Genomic DNA, 11,177 nt, shown 5'->3' on the forward strand with positions numbered 1-11,177 from the left:
AGTGTCATCTAAGGTTCCTTCATTGGCTGACTCTTGAATTTCTTCAAGGTCAATAGTGCTCCCACTGTCCTCTTTGAATATGAGCTCTCTTTCAAGAAAGACTCCTCTTCGTGCTACAAAGACCACGTTCTCACTAGGCCTGTAGAACAAATATCCAAAAGACTGCTTTGGGTAACCAATGAAAACACATTTCTCACTTCTAGCTGCTAGCTTGTCGTGAGTCTCTCGTCTTACGAAAGCTTCACAACCCCAGACTTTAATATGTGCTAACGAGGGAACTTTCCCTGTCCACATTTCGTGAGGTGTTTTGGCAACCTTCTTTGTAGGGACAAGATTGAGGATGTGGGCGGCTGTCTCTAAGGCATACCCCCAGAAGTGAATGGGAAGCGAAGCCCGACTCATCATAGAACGAACCATGTCTAACAAGGTTCGATTACGCCTCTCAGCTACACCATTTAACTGTGGTGTCCTAGGAGGAGTCAATTGTGAGACTATCCCACATTCTTTCAGATAGTCGTTAAACTCGATACTAAGATACTCCCCGCCTCTATCGGATCTAAGTATCTTTATCTTTCTGCCCAATTGATTTTCGACTTCATGCTTAAACTCTTTGAACTTTTCAAAAGTTTCTGACTTATGCTTGATCAAGTAGATATATCCATATCTGCTATAATCGTCAGTGAAAGTCACATAGAATCGATTAGCATCTCTTGTAGTTGATCTGAAGGGTCCACACACATCCGTGTGTATGAGATCCAACAGACCTTCACCTCTTTCACAATACCCTGTGAATGGTGATTTTGTCATCTTTCCCAAAAGACAAGACTCACACATATCATCTGACTTTAGGTCAAATGATTCCAACACTCCATCCTTTTGGAGTTGGGCTATGCGTTTCTTGTTAATGTGTCCAAGACGACAATGCCACAAGCATGCCTTGTCTACACTATTAGACAAGTCAATATTAAGTACACTATTTCCTAGGCTATCAACACAAGTCACTGTTTCATACACACCATTACAAGGCAAAGCTTCAAACATAAAAACACCATTCTTATAAACAGAAATTGAACCATTCAAATCATTAAAAGAATATGTAAAACCTTGTCTGAACAATGCATGAAATGAAATAATGTTTCTCGTCATCTCAGACGAATAGCAACAATTTATTAAATCTAATCTAACATCATTACTAAGCAGAAGCTGATAAACTCTGATCTTGGTTACTGGTGAAGACTTTCTGTTTCCCATGATCAGGTTTATCCTTCCTCGCTCTATCTCCTCACTTTCCTTTAGACCCTGCAAATCAGAACAGATATGAAAACCACATCCTGTATCAAGGACCCATGAACGAGAAGATAATGAGTTATTAGCAGAAATAGTGTAAATACCTGCCGAAGATGGCTTCACTTTGCCATCCTTGATATCTTGCAGATACTGTGGGCAAGATCTCTTCCAATGCCCCTTTTGGTTGCAGTAAAAGCAAACTGCCTCTTTTGGATCAGAAACATGGGGAGTGGAACCATTGGGCTTAGCCTTTGGGCCATTACTAGATGACCCAGCTTGAGCCTTGCTCTTCCAGTTTTGCTTGGGAGGACCTTTCCTCTTTTTCCCCTTTCCCTGTCCAATAGCCAAAACAGGGGCACTCGTAGGTGTGGAGGGTATACTTTTACCCTTCATCCCTGCCTCAGCTGTCTGCAACAAGTTGTGCAATTGGGCCAAGGTCTGCTCAGTATTGTTCAAATGGTAAGTTAGAATAAACTGACCATAACATTCAGGAAGTGAGTTCAAGACCATGTCAATGGCCAATTCCTCATCAAAGTGAATATTGAGCTGGACCAAACGCTCTATGTAGCGTTGCATTCTTTGCACATGTGACACTACCGACTCCCCATCCTTCATCTTGCAAACCATGAGTGACTTGACTACTTCGAACTTTTCTTGACGAGCTCGCTTATGGTACTTTTCCATAAGGTCCTTGTTCATCTCGAAATGCCAGTAGTCCTCATAGTACCTCTGCAGTTCTGGGGACATAGTTGCCACCATGATGCATGCCACTTTGGTAGCATCATCGTAATGTTTCTTGTAGGCAGCAAGATCTTCAGGAGTAGCTTCATTCTCATCAAGCTCTTTGAGCTCCTTTTCAAGAACATATTCTTTGTTCTCGAAACGAAGAGCCATCTTGATGTTGCGCATCCAATCGTTATAGTTTGAGCCATCCATAACGACTTTGGAGCATATATTGAGCAAAGAGAAGTTTTGGTTGGAGGAGGACGAAGCAGAAGTGTTTCCAGGAGTAGACATCTGAAAAGAAAGAAAGTTTTAGTTAGATTTCAAGATACCTTAATAGAATAACCCAAAGATATAATATCAAGGTTAGGATCCAACTATGAAGATTCACAACTTAGAAATGGGATGTCGAGATCCAAGTGCAAATTTCATAAAGGTAGATGAATGACGATTCACCAATTCCACCATTAGACGAAACAAACGAAGTGAAATTCCTAATTCTTTTGAGATACATTGAAACTATTCAATGGCATGTTTTATTCTCAGATTATGCTCTTCTATTTGTGACTGGGATGCCGAGGATCACAAACAAGATGTGAATAACCATGCAAATATGCTTGGTAACATCATTGTCTTTATCATTAACTATTGATGTGCTGGTAAACCACACACGCTCCATCAAAATGACAATTATGAGATACCCATTACTACTCTTTATTAGTGCCTTTTAGTGTGCTGGTTAACCACACACGCTCCACTAACGACCAATAAAGCATAATGTGTAATTTCATGGATTAGCATACTTTTCACATTTTTCCTAAAGTAACTAGAGTTGGGATTTTGAAAATAATGTTCTAGTACTTTCTTTAATATCATTATACTTTTAATGAGAAGTAGTTGTCCTATCAAATCCGTTCTGCTAACGACCCTCCACTAATCAAGGAAGCGGTGGGTGAGAGTGGACACCCATTCAACTACCATTTTATAGGCAGTTTCCTTATACCCCCCTTATAGATTAGCTTCGTGAATGAGGCATACTAGCGATTTGACTGACCATGTTCTTATACATATATAATATTAAACTTTTAATTATAATATATATATAAGGTGTGTTTTAAAACATTTTAAAACTTCAAGGGTTTATAAATTTCGAAATTTAAGCTATTAAATTTAAATTTAAATAAACCAATTAACTAGATTTAATATTTATCTTTTAATTAACTATTAATCAAATTATTAAATCTTGTAAGGATTATCTAATTAAATTAATCCATTAATTTAATCCTAATCCTTATCCCTCTAAATTTTGAAAATTAGGGTAAGGATAATTATCCAATTAATCTAATTAAGTAACAATTATCCAAAACAAGAAACCCTAGTTATCCTCTAGCATATTTCGAAATTTATAAGGGAGGAGGCTAGGGTTTTCAAAACCCTAACCCTAATTTCGATTAGGGTTCTTTGGAGGCTAGGGTTTTCGAAAAAACCCTTTGATCCAAAACCCTAGAAATCGAAAATTTGGCCTTTAGGGTTTAATAGCTATAAACCCTAATTTGCAATTCAACAATTGTAGCAATTCAATTTAAAACAATAATGGCTCTGATACGACTGATGGGTTTTAGGTACAACAAATAAACTAGAAACAATTCCTAAGTTCACATGCAACCTACTTTGGATCTATGTTTTAACTATTGAACATACAACTTTGAATTGCAAAACAAGAACCCTAGAGGAGAGAGGCTAATTTCGAAATTAACAAACTAGGGTTTAGGGTTTACATACCTTTCAATTGTTATAGCAAACAATTGATATTCCCTTGATCTTGATCTTGATCTTCTTGGAAGCTTTAGCACCACAAGTGTAATGCCTCTAATGGAATCACACCCAAACTAGCAAGAAGGAAAGTAGAAGAAGAGAGAGGGGAGAGGGAGTATGCAAAATCTCGGCCTTAGGGTTTTTTCAAAAGAAAGAGTGACCAAAAACATGAACCAGGAGGCTCCTTATATAGCTGAGGGATTTAGGGTTTAAGGGAAACCCTAGTTATCCTTTGCTTAGGGCCTAAGCAAACCCAAGGGCCTTATCCAAGCCCCTATGGACGAAATTATTAGGGTTTCCCCTAAAGATTTCGTCCACCCTCTTCCAAGGGGGTTCTAGAGCCTTCCACTCAACTATTAGATAATTGCAAACTAGTCCCTGCACCTTATAATTAATTCTTTTAACCCCAAAATCAATTCTGATTAATTTCTGGCTAACAATTAATTAAACATAATGATTTCTAATTAATATATTAATCCATTAACATATTAATAAATCATTTATATATATATATATATATTAATTTATTAATCTTATAAATTAATATCTCTCCTTTCATAATTTCCTTGTCCAGTTGCTAGGTTGAGGGCAACCCAAAAGGACTGTGCTGCTATCAATTCAAGTACATACCAATTATAGTTATGGGCTTAGACACCTAATCCAACAGTATGGGCCCGTACTACTGAAAGCACAGGACCCATACTCGTAGCAAGGAAGTCACAACCCCTAGGGATTAGTTGGGAGTAGGTTCCCCGTCGTGTATGCAGATTATCTGATATCTTCCTTGTATATGTTCAGTATGGTGATGGCGAATCGATTTGAGGCGGGATCTGGATCAGGATCGGGAGCGAGTGGCCAGGGTAGGCCGGTATTGTCCGTCGATCAGATACGGGAGATGATTTTCGTGGAGGTTTCTCAGATTTTGCGAGAAGAACTGTTCGGTGTCGTGGACCAGGTCACCGCCAGGGTGATCGCCAAGTTCGAGGAGCAAGTTGCAGCGTTGCAATCTGTGAGAAATGTTGCTACCGGGATGGCTACTGGGGGAGTTTCGGTGGTGGGGTCACAACTAGGAAAGAGGAGGAGGGACTCTTCAGCACACGACGAAGAGTTTGAGGCAGCTAACCTAAGTACTGGAAGTCAGGAGGGTCAGGAGGTGTGTGGCAAGCGTGGGGGAACCCACGGATTTGCTTGTCACAAATTCAGGTGCGACAAGTGCGGGGAGAGAGGGCATGTGCAACGGGATTGCAAGAAGGATCAGATATGCTTTCACTGTCACCAGCCAGGTCATTTCAGGTCCAGCTGTCATGCGATGAGGACGGAAGGAATTCAGATTCCAGCGGTCATCATTCCTCAGGGGGTCAAGGTCGAGCCGCAAGAAGTCTCTGGTATGTAATTGGAAAACTCTATTCTGTAATAATATTGTGGTCAATCGTCCGTGATTGGTATTTATTTTTGTCTTGGAATATTGTTGAATATGGATAAGCAGTAATTTCGGGTTAGTTGCCTGTCCTGTCTGATCTATGTGTTGCGGAGTTTCATGAGTTGTTAGGACATTGGAGGTGTCAGGAGAAATTTATTATCAAAGGATTGTAGGTGAATAGAGTTCAGGGATTCATTAGAAGAGGCGGTAAAATATGGGAGGTTTGCGGTTAGGGTCCCACAGAAGGATTATTCAGCATTGTCAGGGATCAGTGGTTTTGGCAGCCGTTCGTGATTGACGGGCGAAAGCACCAAGGGAAGTAGCTCGTCGCCGAGGTATTAGTTGGAGTATCTATCTTTTGGTCTTCAGGACTTGGGTGTGGGGTCATTCAAACATTTGTGACTGTCGGTTTCACTGGGATTCAGGAAGTGTTCATCTGGTTCTTAAGGTGTGTGGCCAATCGGGATTGGCTAGTAATGGAGCGCTAGTTAGAAGAGTAGGTTGTTATCGGATCGATTGTTGGAAGTGAGAAGGATTGGGAATTCTCCAATTTTCATGTATTGTGAAGACTTAGTCGAATCTAAGTGGGGGAGAATCGCCCCGGGATACAGAAGCACGAGCGGTGTCGAAAATGGGTTAAGTTTCGTATCGTGGTCAGAAAGAAAGGCGGCCCAAGTGGCTGTTTGGTTTGAGGGTTGTGTGAGTTGAGAGTTCGGTAAACTTCCCAGTATGTGTATCGCGTCTTCTCGGTGCTTGATAGCAGAATTTGGGGAATCAATTTGGGGCTCCAGTCATGAATTGAGTTCAGTTCGGATGTTCAGTCGGATGTGTGATAGATTGAGGGTAAAGTATCAGACTGCGTTGTGTTAGAACGAAAGTGTTGTAAGACTGCGGGGGTGGCCGTAGCATTCACTAGCGGTCAGATGGTGTGGGAAGTGTTGTGAGGTTGTGAGATGATTTTTAGTATTCACGGATTCTTAAAGACAATCAGGTCAGGGTGGGCCTGTTTGCAAGATTGTGGGTAGACTATAGCATAATCGGAATCAGGAAAACGATAGGTCATTGGAGACCGGACATGATGTAATACTACAATATTCTGGTAGCGTTCACTTTTCGTATATGACTCAATGTTGTCAGGTTGTCCGGCTGCTATGATCAATGGATCAGAAGGATTGATGGAGCCATGAGTGGCGATATAGTTAGGGCGGTCATTGCTAGACGAGGTTCCTCCGGGAGTCGCGTGGGACGACTGTGAGATTATCATTGGCTCAGAAACTGGTCAGGACTTCGGCATTCCAGATAAGTTGGGACCAGGGAGATCTCCGTGGACTGCGGAAGCAACCAGAAGACAGCCTACTATTTCGGTCAGTTTCTGTGATCAGGGCGACATTAACTACTTGGGTTTTCAGGTGTGCGAAAAGTATCTGTAAGCGTTTGCAGATCTACGTGCGGGTATTGAGTATGCTGCTATGCTAGAGCAATCAGTAGGTCTGTCCCCAAGTATTGAACATGCTGATGGAGTATGCCGAAGACTCTGTATGGGTTTTGTTAGTTATGTGATCAGGTTCTAAGAATATATGTGTTATGGAGTAGCAACTTGTTCTGCAAGTGGACAGTGTAGGGTGAGGTTTCAGCACTGTGACGTTTGTTGGTGTTGTGAAGGACATTGTTTAGGCCCTTTTGGGCAATGGAGGAAGTGAGTGCCTCCAGGATGGAGTGCTGGGCATCTGAAGCGACGACATCGGTGTCGATAGGTTATCGGAAGCATTCCAGTCATGAGCTGAGGGTCGGAGAGGGCATACCAGGCTCATGCTGTGGTCTCAGAGGCAATCCAGACCTATGTTGAGGACCATGTAATGACATCCCAGTCATAGGCTGTGGGCAAAAAGATTGTGTTGGTTATGTCGCTGGTAGGAACGCGTTCAGATTGGATGTATTGTTGAGATTCGGGGGATTTGCACTCGGTTGTGACGAATCAGAGGATGGTGGATGAGACGCAAGGATAGATCCTTGGATCTCAAGTTATGAGTAGACCCGAGTCATGTCATAGAGGTATTCCAATCTAGGGTATTCCATCCTGAGGATGACCGGACCCTATGATTGATTGGACCTGATATGTTTGGTATTCCAACCCGGGGGTTGATTGGGCCAAACATGTGTGGGGATACGAGGGTATTCCATCCTAGGGATGTCTGGACCCGTCGTAGGCATGCCTGATATTCCAGCCCGAGGCTGATTGGGCCAGATATGAGTGTTCGTACTTGTTAGCTGGTTGATTATGTATGATATTTTGGGAGCTGAAGGACGCTTTATCCTGTCAGCACAAAGGGTTCGCTTCAGGAAGAGGGAAAGTTGGGTTTCTGATACTTTGGATCATCAGGATTTTGCCAGGTTGGCAAAGTGGCAAGTAGAATAGACCTTTGGAAAAGGTTCGGTTGGATTTCGCATCGCCTTTCACGTTTCGCAATTGCGGAAGTGCATGCCGGATGAGGAGGCAGTAGTATCATTGGATGACATTCAGGTTGATGAACGGCTGAATTATGTTGAGAGGCCTGTGGCCATACTGGAGAGGAAGACGAAAGTTCTGCGGAACAAGGAGATACCTTTGGTAAAGGTATAGTAGGAACATCAGAGGGGTTCCGAGTGGACTTGGGATCCGGAGGCTGAGATACGGGTGCACTATCCGGAGTTGTTCATCGCAGCGGACTTCGAGGACGAAGTCTAGTTCAAGTGGGGGAGAATTGTAACGCCCCGATTCTCAGGTATTAATATTGTGGCTTTAATGTTCAAGTTTCAAGGTCTACTCGACGAGTTAGATGCCCTGACTCATCGAGTAATAGCGGGTTTGGGACACGTGTTTAAGTGACCAACTCGCCGAGTTGGAAGAGTGACTCGACAAGTTGGAGCTGGAGGGTGAAACCCTAATTTCCGGGGTTTTGCACCCTATTTAAAGAATCATAAGCCTCCTTCAGCCTCTTTACAGTCCCTTGAGAGCTCAGCAAAACCCTAATACGTGTGTGTGCTCCATTGTGTGTTTTAAGCTTTGGAAGAGGATTATTGGGGAGAAGAGCTTGGGGGAAAACAAGTGGATTGAAGCAAGGAACTTGTAATCAAGATCTACTTCATTTGGCATCTTTTGGGAAGGTATTAAGCTGTTATCTTAACCCCCCATTTCATTTTAGACCTCTTTTGGGTGGATTTTAGGGCTTTTCTAGTATAATAAGAAGCCATTCATGGGTATAAGCTAAGATCTAAAGTTGTAACTTCAGATCTGGACCTTCCTTGGACTCTAAGTCCATAAAGTTTCAGCTTTGGAAAGCATGAACCTTCCCTCTAGTGTGAGACTTCTTTGCAAGTTTGGTTTTTGTCATTTTAAGGCTTTAGAGCTTTGCATGCGTGTAAAGTTTGCAACTTTACGTGATAAACATGCCTTAGAAGCTTGGATCTGTAATCTGGAACCTTGGCATGGCTTAAAAAGTGTATGCATGGATGAAGGTCTGCAAGGACTCGGCGAGTTGCATAGTCAACTCGGCGAGTCATATGAAGATGGTCGTGAACTCGTCGAGTTGATGAACAAACTCGGCGAGTCCGTTGAAGATTGCCTTGAACTCGGCGAGTCGTTCGAAGACTCGGTGAGTCGGCTAGGGTTTCTCCCAATTCTTGGACACGTATGAACTTGGCGAGTTAAAGGGGAACTCGACGAGCCAATCAAGGATTTCACGACTTCTCGAGTTCAGGAAGGACTCGACGAGTCGGTAAACTACACTCGACGAGTTGAGTCAACATGGACTGTTGACTTTGACTGTGGACTTTGACTTTGACCAAGAATTGACCAGTTGACTTCTGAGGGTATTCTGGTAATTTGGAAATTTATGAAAAAGGGTTTTATGGTAACTATAGGTGGTGGAGTTCGTGTGGGTGATCCGGGAGTTGAGCTTTCTAGTTTCAGACGTCAGTTGCAAGGTGAGGTATCCTCACTATATCAACAGGGTCTAAGGCACCAAGGCCGACCCTTATGGATTTGTATTTGGATTATTACATAATATGTGCATTGTTTCACATCCTGTTAGTTAGGATGGTGATATGCTTACGTTTAGTGATCGGGTTCGGTCGATATCCTAGTTACATGATTATGCTATGATATGAACTGGGTAGGTCGGTGTCCTGGTTTAGGACGTTGCTATGCTATGTGATCTGTTAGATCGGTTTGTCTGTTATTATGATAGCCTATGAATGTATATGCACATGTTGTTTGATTCGGGTGTTGGGTTGAGGCGGTCCTGCTTTGTGTTGAAGGCCAACATACCCAGGGCGGTCCGGATAGACTACAAAACCCAAGAGGGTATGATAGTCAGACCGAAAGCCCGGCGAGCGGTCCGGATAGGCTGAAGGCCCCGCGAGGCGGTCCAGACGTGTCGAAGGCTCGGAGAGTGGTCCAGATAGACTGAAGGCCTGCGAGGCGGTCCAGTCAGGCTGAAGGCTCATTATGCTTGTTGTTTGGTTATATGTTTATATGGCATGGTTATGTGGTTGGTATTTTGGGGGATAGCTCACTAAGCTTTCAGGCTTACAGTTTCAGTTGTTGTTTCAGGTACATCTGGTGATCGCGGGAAGGCGAAGGCATGATCGTACCGCTCCTCTCGCTGTTATGACTTTTATGATTTGATACTGGGATACTCTGATAACTGTATTTTGAAAACAAACTATGTAATGACTTAATGGATTAAAATGTTTTTAAAAGTTTAAATTGGCTTGAATTTTTGGGTGTCAGAATATCTCCGACACCCATGATCTATAGACAGTTGTGATATGCAGTCTGACCTTCCTTTTGTAATGTCTAAAGTTTTGCGTTACATCTTTGGAATGACTAGCGTGAAACAACGTACTATAATACAAAACGCATGATTATATTCAATTTTCAACTGAATAAATGAGTGTGTCGCCTTCAACATCTGTTGTCATACTCCTTTTTGCCTTTGTGTGCAAGAGGCTTCATGCATTGATTTCTGAAATGAACAGTCTCTTTGCTGCTCCAACATGTAACATCCCTCTTGTAGTTCTGTCCATCTGTCTTTCTCGAATTCAATCTTCCTCTACCCCTGCTCCCTTTGTTAGACCATCTTCCTTTGTATTTAGTACTGAAGAGACTACTGGAAGATTCTTTGACACTCTAACTGAAAATATCCTCACCAATTGTTAAATTATGAATGTGTTTGAATGTCAGCTTAGTACCTCAAGCTGAGCTGCTAATTGTTGTGATTGTACTGTACTAAATAACAAACAAAGATGATAATAGTAGCAATATGTGTACTTCATCCTCGAATCCAATATCGACTGAAATCAACATTGAGATGATTGAATTTAAATAATTTACATGATCGGAAATCGAGCGACCCTCCTTCATTGTAACGCCCGTAGATCCGGGCTAGTCAATTTAGAGATAATAGGGGTCGAAAACGAATTTTCGACAAAAGATTATTTAGAATAAATAATCTTAACCAAGTTGTAGAATACGTCTCAAGGTTTCCGTACATATAAAGAACGCCGAAATCCGAGTTATAACGAAGAAGTTATGACCCGTCGAAGTTTTACGGCAAAACCGGCACGGCACCGGGAGACGTAAATAGTGAATTTATGATAGAGCGACTTTTAGCCTTAGCGATCTAAACGAAAGTCGTAGAAAACGTTAAACCGAGAACATACAAAAAAAGTACGCCCAAATCTGACTTCGTATGAGGAAGTTATGAATTTTCTAAGATTTGGCATAACAGTGCACGACCCGAAACTCGAATTTTAGATCGAGCGGTTTTTGGCCTACACGACCTAAAGGAGAATTGAAGATCTCATTAATAGGAACTCAACGGTAAAAAGACAGACGAAAACGGAGTCTGTATGTAGAAGTTATGAATTTTACGCGGACATTTAACAGTAT

This window comes from Lactuca virosa, chromosome 9, assembly GCF_052849685.1.
Source record: "Lactuca virosa cultivar CGN04683 chromosome 9, Lactuca_virosa_CGN04683_v6, whole genome shotgun sequence".
NCBI classification, from domain to species: Eukaryota; Viridiplantae; Streptophyta; class Magnoliopsida; order Asterales; family Asteraceae; genus Lactuca; species Lactuca virosa.